This window comes from Manacus vitellinus, unplaced genomic scaffold, assembly GCF_001715985.3.
Source record: "Manacus vitellinus isolate BGI_N305 unplaced genomic scaffold, ASM171598v3 scaffold_0_pilon, whole genome shotgun sequence".
In the NCBI taxonomy this organism is placed as follows: domain Eukaryota; kingdom Metazoa; phylum Chordata; class Aves; order Passeriformes; family Pipridae; genus Manacus; species Manacus vitellinus.
Window position 1 is genome coordinate 45512673 of NW_021938789.1, and position 14346 is coordinate 45527018.

Here is a 14346-nt window from a genome sequence, read left to right on the forward strand (position 1 = left end):
TTTTGCTACATGCGATGTCCAGATTTCAAATGCTTTCTTTTAAAGCCTGATTTTCAGTCTGCTTGCACCAGCCCACCTGTGGAGCACCCACTGTCTCCGATCTTAAAGCAGTGAAACTGTAGGACTGTAATAATGTTGCTTTAGAAACAGCCCGTTTGCACACAATATAATAGTGATGTGCCACAGAAGCAAAATTGGGGGAATAACCCTCTAAGGTTAAACCCGCAGCTTTAGATGTCTCTTTATATCACTAGATATCAAGACAAAAGGTATGTTAGATCACATAGTGTCAAAATCTTATTAATGTCATAGCTGGGTGATTAAAATGTCAATATCCTTGCTTTTTGTGGTTTTTGCAGTGCCTGAAGTCAGAATAATAAAACGTGTGGGCAGGAAGTTTTTTTAATGCCATAGATCAGAGCCAGAGAGCTGAGCACCATGGCTGCTTAATTAAGTAGCAGAAATCAGTACAGGAAAAAAATTCAGTGAGTGCCCCAAATTAAATCCTACACTTTCTCCCCTCTCAAGTCCTCTGAAATTTCACTTCCCTCTATTCACTCTTTTCTCCTCTCTGTATCATTTTGTCTAACTTCAAGTGAAAGAAAAAGCAGAAATGGGGAACAGAAAGGAAAGGAAAGGTGCATCTGTCAGAAGTGCTATACTATGCCCTCGCTAGCAGAAGAAAGCTATAGGTTCACCATAACTATAAACAACAAGTTTAAGTTACACTGTTGTTAGTAACTCAACAGTAGTGATGACTAGCATTGCAATAATTCCCATGTTGTGGAGCTTCACACCACAAATGAGGCTCACCAAAGAATTGTAGATAAACAGCTTTGTGAGTGTCCTCTTTCTTAAACAAACCATGTTTGCCATGTACTCTTTTGAAAAACATATGTCTTTCTAGCTGCAAAGATGTTTTATAAACCGACTGAAACTACTGCAGAAAATTACCTTGGCTTTAAAATGTTCCTCCTGCAGGTACTCTCATCAGAAAGATGAACACATGAATAAATGATGAGCCACATATATCATGAAAGGAACCTTCCATCTGCACTTTCAGGAGGCAGAAGGGAAGAGAATGAAGGGAACAAGGGATATCTTTCAAACTGGCACATCTTCCTAACCACCACAGTAAAAAGGTTCACAAGACCAAGAGTAAGTACTGATGTTCTCTCCATATACAGCCTCCCTCAAGCAATATCGTCTCTCTCCACAGCCTCCTACTGTATTTTTCAAACCACATAATGAAGATTTTAGTCTGACTACAAGAGCACAAAAAGTGAGTTGTAAAGAACCTCAGTAAAATTATGTGGTCTCATGCAACAAAGAAAGTACCACTGATAAGGAGGCTTTTGCTTAGCATACCTTAGCCAAAAAGGTTGTTCCAGTCATCAAGAGTTAGTTTTACAGGAAAAAAAATCCTTTAATAATAAGTTATAAATAAAAATAACTGTATAAATTTAATTTCTTTTTGGCACACTCCTCCTCACATGGGGAAATACCCAAAAATACAATCGGCTTGCTCACTTATCCTTCAAATTAGACACCTTTGAGGCAGGGAGGGAGGATTCTCCCTTAGCTGTGCAAATGTTTCCATCATGGTGTTTGCTCTGTTCTGTCTCTGTCAGCAGCTACAGGGCAACTTCAATTCCTATTTTTAATGAAGAAACAGAGACAGTACACAGATGTTTGTAATTAAAATCTCAGTTCTAACATGGAAGGAAGGACAGATGGAGAGACAGATTCATCAATCAACTAGCTGCAGGATTCCCACTGATTAAATTCTCAAAAAGCTACATCCAAAGTAAAAAAGTGAATTTCAGGATGAGATTCCACCCCTTGAATAGCCTGTTGCAGGTACCAATGAAGTAAGTTAATAAAAATACTTGTCACCTTTACCTTCAATGAAGAAATATGCATATCAATACTTCCACAAATACTTCACAGCACAAGGCAGAATATTAAAGTTAGGCAGCTTGGAAGCCTCGAGTTTCAGAACTGGATCCAGTTTAGAACCCTGACACATAGCTTGGTGGATTTATTTAAGCTGTTCCCCTGCTCCCACTTTCTGACTCACCCTCTCCAGGATGTAACCACTTCAGTAGCAAAGTTGACAGAAGAGTTTGACATTTCTGCCTCAGCATCTTCATGTTCTATACTCAGCCTGTGTGGCCATTTTCATCTGCCTCCTTTGGTACTCATACTAATTGGAATTGTTACAAGGACCCAGGGTAAAGGTTACCATCATGCTTTAGGTTTTCAAACTTTGTAACTGAAATTCTAGGCCTATAGTGTAAAATCCTTTTTCCAAACTCGATTTAGTTTAAACATCAAATCAAACTTGAAAGCTGACCATTATATATGCAGGAAATGTTTCATGGTCCTTTTAAGCAATCTCTTAAGAGTGCTCTTAAGTGAGCTGAAATGCCTGCTGTAAAATTCCATCCTCTGCTCATTGAAAGAGTAGGTCTACATTCAAAGGAATCTTTTACCTACTGATATTTTTAATAAGTTCTGCTGTCAAAGTAGCTGAAGGAAAGCCTAATCTATAAAAGATCACATTTATAAGATATAAGTGACTGGAGCAAAACTAAGAATGAAATTTCAAACCTGAAATTGTGAATTACATGATGTTTAAATATAACTTTTTTAAAAAAAAAAAAAGTAGACAGCTTCCTTTGCCTCTGTATTGCATTTTCAAAAGGCAGGCATTTTCCTTTGCTTCTGTATTGCATTTCAAAAATGCAAACTAAAAAAAAAAGATGTGTCAATTTTATTATCTGGAACTGCTATTCACTGATGTCTTCCCCAAAGAAAAAATATGTAATAGTTAATCTTTATTTGGCACATTGTGTATTTAATGAATAGCACTTGGAATTTAACACTTGGATAAACATTTAACTATCTGGCACTAACTAAATACATCACTATTAGAGGGACTTTATGTAAAATATAATCCCACTAAGTGGCGATGATTACCATTCAGTATCATTAGGGTAAGCCAGTTTACTGGGAGACAGTCCAATAAAAAGCAGTCACCTTGATTTAGTATAGTTACATTGTAATAACATACTACATACAGAATTTATGATGAAACATTTCTGGATTATTTGTATACAGTGCCATGACAAGGCAACAGCTCCATGAGCTAAGATGCAAGAAGCATCCTTCTTCAGCAAAAAGAAAGAACACTTTATAACACAGTATTTGAACCAAAACTCCCTCTTATAAAACATCCATCAGGATCCCCAACTTTTAGCTGGACATTTGACTAGAGGTCTTCTCAGGTAAGCTTAATGACCTGCAATGAGCTTGATGGGCTGAGCTGGCCCAATTCAATTCGAACCCCTGGCTCTGCTACAAGAGATTATCTGCGTCAGAGGCAGACTAGAAATTCTTGCTTGTACGAGTAGATTGGTCTAAGATGTGGGGTTTTGGTTTGATAGTTTCCTACCAGCAAACCCTTACTGCTGATGCAGCTATATTGCCAAAAACTACAAAAATAATAGAAGTCTGTTTTGTTGGTAATGTTCTTTCTGAGGGACATGGTGTAAGGTACCATAGAAACTGTCACTGTACTAAGATGGTTTCCATTCTTGCTAGTGCAAAAACAGGCCTAAGCCTTACCTAACAGCAGAATATAAAACCTTCATCAGCGTTTTGTGTACTATCTTCACTTTCTCACCAAAAATCTGAGTGTAAGCAGCTGTTGTAAAAGGCAGTGGGAATCACAGAGGGATGGCATCCATCACCACTTAGGTACCCACATTTAGCTTGTTTTTTTTCTTTCAAAAATGTTATCTCAATCTTTTTCTCCTTTCTCCCATTTTTCTCGTTCCTCTAAAAAAAATCTTATGCACTACTTTGATCCTTGTTACTCGTCCCCTTAGTTTCATTTCTTTTTCATTTCTATTCCCTCTCCCTCCCTTGGTCTGAATAGACATTAAATGCATTATCCCCACACCACTGAAGTCCAAAGAAACTGGACTGAGATTTATAGAAGCTAAACAGACACCAGCTCATGTCTCCAATATGCAAAGAAAACAAATCGTACAGGGTACCGTGGGTAGCTCAGTGCTGCTATTAATATTTTTGTAGTTTCCAAGACAAACTAGGAATAATAAAGTAGTAAAATCTTTGTCATGGGCTAAGGCCACTGTCTTCCTAAAGAATACTTTAATTTCAGCAGATAACTATAAATTTTAGCAGCCAGCAATAATCCTGTTGTTGTTCTATGTTTCTGGAGGAGGATATTCTAACTTTCATCTGCATATTTCCATTTTGTGGATATACACCATAGGTGTCTGCTGCTTGTTGGAACATTCAAGCTGGGATGCTTAGGTGTCAGGACTAACATTCAGGCATGTGTCTGCTGTGTCTAAGTATACATCCATGGGTGGCCTCCTCCTTCTAAGATCACAGGTAGGTGGCATATAATAGTGATCATTGGAGGGTAGACCCAAGGAGGATCAAAAATCCACCTGGATGAGAGACTGCTGTTAAGAACAAAGGCAGATGCTGAAGATCAAAGAGGAATAAGAAAGCAGGGAAATGCTATTTGTCAATTAATTTAGTTCTACTTGCTATCAGTTGTTTTAATACGCCACTAATCCAATTAGTAGCATTTTCTACCCACTCGCTTGTGCTAAGCTATCTTGAGGTGCTTTTGCACTGGTTTGTGTTGCCACAGCTTACGTATTAGTAAAGTGTAGTAAAGCTATGGGGATGCTGAAAGCTCATTTTTCATTCACATGAAACAACTGTATCCAAAAGTTAATTCTATGTATGAGGGTCAAAATAGAACCTAAGACATTTTATTTTAAGCTATAATGCTATGCAAGCACTCACAATCATGAAAGCATTGTTATTTGGCCACAATATGCATGAAATTATGGTCACCTGCTTTTACTCTTATTCTGCTCAAAACAGAAAAATGTTAGTCTGGTGATGTTTAAGGATATCTTTGTTTGAGCAAGCTGTGAAATGTGGAGTTCCACCTCCATGCTATGAAAGGGAATGGAGAAAGCTTAAAATGCCTGGCCAATGGGAAAAAATGAAAGTGATTTCAGGAATGTTTGTGACTTAGAATAACTCTGCTATGACAAAAGTTTCTACAACTTAATTTTTCTTATGTTTGGGGTGGGAAAAAGCATGTCTTTTACTTTCATGCTAACATGTAAAAGGATTGTGGAAACAAATGATGAAGTGACTATTGCTTAATCCTCTGTGTACTAAAGACATACAGAGTTTCACTGAAGTCAGATGGCACTCCTGTGTTACAAGTTAAACAGATAGCTGCCTGACTCTTCAATAAATAAATAAGAACTATAATGAATGTCCAAAAAGGACATAGATAAAAATAGCTAAAGCTCACTTTTGTCTTTTACAAATCAAAGGCATTAAAAGTAACAATAATTTTAAAATTTCAATTTTTTATTTTTTTTTAGTTGAGCCATGAATTAAACAATTACAAAACATTATCCCTAAATTCTCCATGATTTTTCTGCTCCACTAGAGGAATTGTTCCATCTTGCAACAATCATCACTGGCTATAGAAGATGATAGAATCTGTAATTCTGTCATCTTCTATGGCCAGTGAAGATCAGAAAAAGGAACATCAGGTATAGAAAGCACATGAGTACTAACTAAATTCAACAACATAGGGAAGCCATAGCTATAAAGAACAGAGGAAAATGAAGAATTTCCAACTCAAATATAACCTCACTGTTAACATATGGTTGTGAGAACTGGAAATCCACCATAACATTAAAGACTAGATGTCTTTCAAAGCAAGTGCCTGCAGAGGATTCAGGGCATTGGATGTAAAATTTAATCGCTGATGAAGGAATGTGAGAAATCTGCAGTCTCTGCAGAAATCCAACACTTTCTTAAGCATTCCAGATGCTAACACATCCTCCTCTGTGATGCCTTCAAATAGGAACGGACGCATTTCAGAAAACCCACTGGTGACTTTCAAGAGAAAACCTGAACAACGTGGTTAAGGTAGGAGGGCTGAGCCCATGATTTCAACACCATAAAGTTGGAACAGCAGGAAGTGATTGATGGCAAAGGCTTACTAGCAGTTGCTTACAGAGTTTGTAAGAATGATATTTTCTCTGATACAACAAAATGAGTATATTCAAAACAAAACATGGCTGCCGCATATAGCCAAAATACATTTGGAGGCAAAACAAAATATCACTAAGAAACTGTGTTCATTATGTAGAGAAGAATGACATACTAAAGTAGCCTTTGAAAAATGCTGAGATTTCCAGTTTCAAACACATAGATTCACAATTTTCACGGGTCATGTGATGCTTCCTTGAGTTACCAGGTATCAGCATAGCTCAACAAACAGAAAATAGGGCATCTTAGCAACCACATCTTTAAGGTAAAGTGTATTATTTCAAAGCTTTCCAACATTTCTAAATCCCTCTCAAAACTGGGGCCCTGCCCTCTCACTTAAGATTTTTTTTGCTGGTCTGATTTTGCTTAACTATTTTTACATGTAACATGTAGACTCATACTCTTAGTCTCCCAAAACGTATGAGTTAGAAAAATGTTTCAAATGCATGTGCCAGTCTTTGCACTTCAATTACATGTCAGACATTTTCATAGCCAAGTGCTGAAGGCTGGGATTAGTGGGCATTTTCAGCCTCTTACATTGAGTACATCAGAGCCAAAAATATAATTCTCAGCAGATTTTTCAGATTTCTCATTTATCAAAACTGGGTTACTTATGTCTGCTATAACTTCTTGTATCTGAATCACAGTATGTCTGGACTAGCAATAACTTTTTTTTTTTTTTTGTTATTGCAATAATTATGTCCCAGAAAGTCTGTGGTTTAAAAGGAAATCTCTATTTCCTTTTAATTTTCTTTTTCTCAGGCAGTCCTTTCCTGCAGACCTCTATTTGGGGATCTTAGCTTAACAGCATTTTTTTGATAGACACGGTATTTGTGAAATTACTCTTAATAGGTAAAAATTTGTATATATATTTGTTGATATGAAATTATGGCCAATATTGTTTTCTGTTGCATTTCCTTATACAAGACAACCAATTGTTCTCAATATCCGATAGTACATACCCATATTTTTCTTTGGGTGTGAGATACAAAATAAAGCATTTATATCACTTTACACTCCATATCACTGTAAACAGTCTGCTTCCAGATCAGCAAAATTCTTTCTTTACAATAACACATCAAACCATGTCTGTATAGAAAGAATCCAAATTCTGTGGAGCAGACAATGGAGTAGCTTGTGTTAATACACAGTTGTTAAAAGAAAACACATGTAACATATGAATTTCACTTCTTGATTCAGTAGAAGCCAGTATTTCATTTAATGCAAGGTTGACTGTTTTTTTGCTCCTAATATTGCTTATGGATCATGTACCCCAGCTTTCTCTTAAAAATCTGAATTAGGGAAAGTTTAGCAATCTAGAGAGGGTGAACATTGGCAGGTGTAGAAAGACCAAGCATTCCTGTTCTTCTTTCAGAAACAAGGTGGACAGAATCTCAGCTTATGTGAATGAGGTAGATCCACAGAGGTGCAAAGAGCTGTGCCAACTCACATTACCTGGGAATCTGGACTAATGTTACTGCAGCCTTATGGCTGCAAAGTCCCCAGATATGTCAGTTAACTTCACTGTGAATGAAGGAACTCCACACAAAATGAGGTATGTTCTTACTATCCTGAATAATTTCTAGTTTCTAATTTCTACTCTTCTGTTATTGTTGCCTCAGTTTTACCTAGTGCCAGAAGCTAGGCCATATATGACTGACCTCAGCCAGAAGTGCTGGTGACAGATAAGAACTAAAATACTTGCATAAATAGGAATATACATATTTCCAAACAATCTCTCCTAAGGAAACCGTCTGCAGCTTTTTCAGACCTGGCTCTCAGATGTGAAGGGCTACACAACTATCTCCCTAGACAAATAGTAGCTAAAACAATTTGAATTTGGTTTGCCAAATATTTACCAACAGTTACCACATTCAGCTATTTGACTCATCCTTGTGTGTGTGCATACACCTTAATGTGACTGGTGTGACAAATAGCATAATATCTCGTAAAGTCAGACAGGAGCTATCATGTTCCAGGGCACCACCTGTCTAGGATTACCAAAACATCAGCTTTGAGAAAGAGCATGAAAAACAAAAGAAAAAGCATCAGATTACATAGAAAGAAATGAAAAGTTCCAATATTCATCATAACTTTGCCATCTCTTTCTATACAGTAAACATTATAAGAAGAAAGTAATGTTTTAACATAATGAAAATTTAAAACACTGTATGCAAAGTAAATGGAACTATAATTGTCACTGCATTGTTAGAGACCAGGGAACTTTGATTTCTGCATATGATTTAAAATTTGAAAGGTCCATACAACTTACTGTTTTGTGCCAGAGCTTGAAGCAGACAGTCCAAGCATCCCTCCAAGCTATCTGCTGTGCTCTCAGTGGTTGTTATCTTCAGCTTTTTCAGGGCATCACTTAAATTATCTGCTTGGTAAATACAAAGAAAAGAGAAATCAGTGTTCTCATCAATTTGGTAATAGCCCTAAAGCCTTGAATGTAAATACTTAGTGTAAAATAAAGAATTTCTGTATCAGTGAAGAAGGCATGTATGGTCTGTGTTCTGAGGATACAAAAAGCCAAGAGTCAAAGGTTATAGATGAAATTAAACTTGTCAAATTTATATGTACATTTATCATTCTGCATTTGAGAAAAGATGTCAGCAGGTACTTCGTGAAATGTCACCGAATAGTAATCTAGCCATCAGTATTTTCTCATCCTAACTGGTGCAGAAAACGAGCAGCCATTTCTTTGCATCTATCTTTGTGTGCAAGAATAACATAGAATGAAAATAAGCATATCTTGATTTTTTTCATCAATAAAGGGAAAATAATTGAAAATGCCCATTTCTGCATGCTGTGTAGGCTTTCATCTTGGTTATACATTCACAGATTCCTAGTGCTAAGCTTACAGCCCTTTAAGTATTTTTCCATTTTCCAAAAAGAATGTTACAAGCATCATTGCTTATATTTATATATGTTTTACTGTGTTAACTCTTTAAATTCAACTGATCTGTAGAAACAGATGGCATTTTCTTGAAATAAGAAAGTTCTGTTGTGGACTTTAGATAATTAACCCTTTCCCTCTTTAAAAAAAAAAACACTGCCCAATGCAAATGACATAGTATCATTCTCAAAAGATGCACATTTTTCCCCATAAAGGTCAGGGTAGTAGGACCATTACCATTTTGAAAATTCTGTCTATTCACGAGCAAGGTTTAAGTGCTGGCAGCTGCAGCCTGAGTCTCCTTGGTAAGACTGCTGATGACTAACCTCACTCTGCATGGACTATTCTTTAAAAAGGAGTGCTGATTCAGTTTCCATGCCAACTCTGACAGTAAGCAGAAAGTGTTACTCAAAACAAATAATGTTAAATAATGTCTAGCTGTCCCTTGTTTCCCAGCGGCTAATCCAAGAACCTTGACCCAAACCCAACTGAACTCTAGGTGCAGTTTCTTTGCAATGCATCACCGGGATCTTCTGAGGCTGACTGGCAGCCAGCGCTGCCTTAAAGTTTCACACCAACATAGGAAGCCCCTTTCATAGGTTGGCACCTACTGTGCTTTGCCTCCTCTTCACCTGCCTACATATGGGATGGTGCAAAGGAAAGGAATGGAAACATAGCAGGCATCCCGTGAAGAGGGTGGAATCTCACTCCTGGAACTGCTCTGCTTCTCAGCCAAAGCTGTGGCTTTGTTCCACGTCCATTTTTTATTAGCACATGCTTTTGCAGTTCAATATCCCATACAGATAAAGGTAAGGTACTTAATTTTTAAAGTGCTCAGTTTTTATACACGAAATTGTTTATATGTTTCTATGACCAATCTGTTCATTAATAAACGTGTTCTTAGCAACACTATAGCCAGGATTCCCATTACTCCTAAATGCAGAGAGCCAGCAGCATACTGGCAACTCTATAAAAGCCTTTGGGGCAACTGCACTTAGTTGTTCTCCTTGAGATCTTAAACCTGCCTCCCTACCATCTCTCCTTGCTATGCTGAACTCCCAACTCCACGAACAAGCTAGAAGGGAAAAAAGCCCTAAATTTATTTTCCTTCATACTCACGTTACTCTGTAGCAGCTTACTGCAGCACCTTTCTTGAATGACATTTAACTAACAGTAAAATTGACCATGCACTGCAAAGTATCACTGGTTAAATACATTATTCAGGAAATAACATTGGAATTTGTCAAGAGACACAGGTGTAGAGTACTCAGTGACCAGTCTCAGTACTACAACTGTGCACTCCATCTCCTCTTATATTTTCTTCACCTGCCTCCATCTCATATTCTTACCTTCAGTTTTCTGCTAATATAGCCCTAATTCTCTTCCCCCCTTACAGGCATCTCATCTCCCCATATATTCACACACTTAACTTTTAAACTGTAGCAACATTTACAGTAAGAGGACTAAATCTACTATACAGATAAAAACCAGGGGCTCCTACAATCTGGGGAAGAAGAAAATGCATAGGTAAGAAATCCACCTTCACATCAGATTTTGCAGGCTATGAGGAGAGGTTATTGTAATCAGAGAGCACACACAGACTTTATTTTTCTCTTACAGCCTCTTCTACCTCACACGCTCAATAGATCCCACTTATTTCATTTTTGTGTGCAGAGATGGGTGCTTTATCTCAAATACCTGTAATTTCTTTCACTCCACGCCACATCAGAACCTGCAATAGAGTTAGGAAAGTCCCTCCAGCTGTTCTTCCTACCTCCCCATTCTGCTCAGTGCCATGTTAAGCTCCTCTGGGTGAAGGCCACTATTTTAATACTATACAATTGCATATGACATGCGGAGTGATGCATTTAGGGCAAAATTGTCAAATGTGACTGTCCAAATGTTTAATTCCCTAGGACAAACAATTCATTTTTTCATGGTACTGAGCATGTGCATGTCCCACTGACATACATAAACATTAAACTGCAAATTAAGACACACTTGAACTATCAATGGACACTTGTAGCAACGGTATACCATATTACCTTTAAAATATCTTATGAAACCATGATGCACTATGTGCCAAACTGCCACTTTACTAGGTATACTTGGATGCTATAAGTACTTAAAAAATAATAATAGAAAACAATTAATAAAGCATATGCATTAAGTGTGTTTCTAAAATAAATTCCACTAATCCTTGATTTTTCAATAAGCCTACAACTCCAAACTTCTTGCAGCTTGGGATTTACTCACTCTGTGCTACAGAAGAAAACATAAGTAGGAATACTGCAGAAACAACAAATCTTTTGATACAATGTCAGAAGGCCAAGAGCACAGAGGGAAAGAGAACATCCTTCGAGAAAGAATTTATTTGCTCACTTTTGTCATAGCTGGTCTCCTTTCTAAAAAGTCAACACCTTGAAAGATACAGTTACTGTCAAAACCCAAGAATCTTGGACAAATGCAAATACACCTTAAACAGATTCAGGAGTTTTGTTATTATTTAATTTTTGTTTCTGTTGTTGTTCTGAAAAGCACAAACCCTTACAGTCTGAGATGACACTGACAGGGATATTCAGAGAGAAAGGGCTGTCATGTTCTAGATGGCTCTTAACATATAATCACACAAGGCTTCCCGACTTCTGCAGTTTCACAATTGCCCTAAACCTGTCATTTAGGGAAGAAGCTGCAGATGCTTGTCTTCCAGGTACAAAACCCCTGTTGTTTTCTTGTGATCATCTCCTGCTTACTTTAATGTCTCTTTCTCTCCTTCTAGAGAAGCTGCTTTCAGTAGGCTTGTTACTGCATAGGCTGATCAGATTCTCAGCAATAAAACCTCATTGGAGAAAAACAATATAAAGAATCTTTTTCGCTGAGTATCACAGAAATCTGAATAAGTAGATTTTGTGGGCAAGATTAGGATGGTAAAGGTAAAAATAGACTACTAATGTTCCCTATGGCACAGTTGCTCAACAATCTGGTATCAGATTGTGAAATTGTGAGGCATCAAGTCTGAAGTTTAACAGAAGTATCAACTATTTCGTTGATGACCCCAAGCACAGGATGTCTCTCACACTTGCTGGCTTACTGTACTGCTTTCAGAAGAATTAGTTATCTTATCTGGACAAAAAGCTCAGAATCCCACACCATAATCCTATATAACCTAATGATACAAACTGGTAAGTGAGGAAGTGGAGTCTGCCAAGAGCTGTCAGACCTGTCTGCCCATTCCACCTACTGTTGCATTTTTTTTCCTCATAACTACTCCTGCACAAACACACCTAAAAAATAATACGGCTTAAATACTATGGTTGCCCACATTGCTTTTGGTGTCACAGTATTACTATTATCTCTTGCAAACTATTTCTATCTCTTGTGCAGACATTTTTACAGAAAAAAATTAGTCAGAAACTAACATAAGTGAATGTTTTAATATTTAATTTCATTTCACCAGACTATTTTTCTGAGAACTTTTCTGCGACTCATTCCTATTTTCAATCACAAACTTGTTTTATGCAGAAGACTATTCTTTTATCTTGTGAAAACTGGGTAGTTAATCAACCTTGTTCAGGGTCAAGACCACAGGAGTGCTGGTTAGACCACAAAAAGTTTGATAATGTACCCAGCAGGCAGCTTCTGTGGGCAAGAACCAACATTTTGCTGTGAATTCACATCATCTTCACCCAAATCACAGAAAATGCCCTCTTCCAAGACTGATGTTAAAAAAATTATTTAGAATGTCTTAGTTGAGTATTTAAATAGGCATCTTTTGTCTGGACTGTTTGTTTTTCATATATTTGTATTATTTTTTGAGTATGGATATTTTCTCTGAAAATGAACACTTTGAACATATTAAGGTTGCCTATATCTTTTGATTGACACTTAGTCTGCTGTTGTTATTAAAGAGACTATTACATTATACATCCTACTTAACAGATAAGGAATTCAAAATTAATAGATATTGAAATGGGACATACTGAAACAGGCTGATCAGATAAGAAGTTCAAGCAGTTCTGCTATTATAGGGATGGTGGCTGTATTAACGCCAGAGCCTTTTGATTCTGTTTCACTGCCTCTCAGGAAACAATGACACATCAAACTGAGCAGAAGGAATGTGCCATTTTATGGGTCTCCTTGTAATAATGGCATAAATCTCTTACAAATTTAAGTGCATATGACTAGACTTAAGAAACTACTTCACTTTCTTGTATGGACTTTAACTTATTAGAATTTCAGTACAAACTAACCTATATAGGCAATCCACCACAGACTCACCACAGTTGTTTTTGACAAAAAGTGTATTTTGAGGTTATATTATTTGAAAACCTAGGAACTGACACGATGATCAGACTCATAATCCATTTAGGGGAGCATCCAGCTCCCAAGCCATCATTACCCCAAGCTCTTCCCTTCTGATACCATCAGTGTGTCTACTCTAATGCAGACCCTACACCACCAGCAGAGCACTAAACCATGCTAAACCATATTCAGTGGTGCCTGAGGTGCCCTGTGGTGTATAACAAGTATCTGACCTTGATAACCTCCCACAGGGTGGTGGTGGTTTGTTGATCCTGAAGAGCAGGCACATTTGGCCTGAATTATTTTTTGGAGCAGAAAGCCCAACAACTGGTGACATCTCTAGCATGCCTTTGGTTTTTAATGAGCCCAGATGCCACCTCTCCTTCTTTTCCATAGGAAACAGAAGACTGGCCCAAAATTAGGAGAGCCCCTTAGTTCCCAAGACATTGAATAAGCTGTCAGAAATGTACACGATAAGTCCTTTTTGAATATGTATAAGGAAAAACTAAGACACTTCTTGGATAATTTATGAGAAGATATCTAGTCCCATACAAGTGTTCATCCACCTAGACATGCAAAATACCTCAAATGCAGAGTTTATTGAGGACAAAAGAATTTTGTTCTCATACTTAGTCTATTGCCAAAAAATACTCCATCTTCAGCTGTCTTTGTAGACAGCTGCCCTCAGGTGCTCCCAAGTGTACAGTGGTTTCTGTCAAATCACACGAATCCATCATTAGAAAAACTCTTTGTTCTTAGTCCATCTGGGAAATTTCTAAAATTGGCATCTAATCAGGGGGTACCTATATGCTGTCAGAGGGCAGCGACAGGGGTAAAGAATTAAATTTTGGTAAGTAATGCCTGGAGACCTGGCAAGGACAGACAAGACCAAATGGTCTTTGACAATGCAGAGGTCAACGGCTTTGTTGGGAAACAAACAGGAAACAGAAAACGATTTTGCCACTGTTAAATTATTAACTATACACCCAAAACCCACACTTTTAATACTGCATACA

At 37.4% G+C, this 14346-nt stretch overlaps 1 protein-coding gene across 1 annotated transcript in view; it reads right to left on the reverse strand.

Annotated features, from left to right (window-relative positions):
* The window catches only part of RAP1GDS1 (Rap1 GTPase-GDP dissociation stimulator 1), a 57564-nt gene extending 49052 nt beyond the window's left edge, over positions 1–8512 (reverse strand). Inside the window, exon 1 of the mRNA XM_018072858.1 lies at positions 8402–8512. The gene's annotated coding sequence lies outside the window, so the exon portion shown is untranslated. The remainder of the gene's footprint in view (positions 1–8401) is intronic.
* Between the last annotated feature and the right edge of the window lie 5834 nt (positions 8513–14346).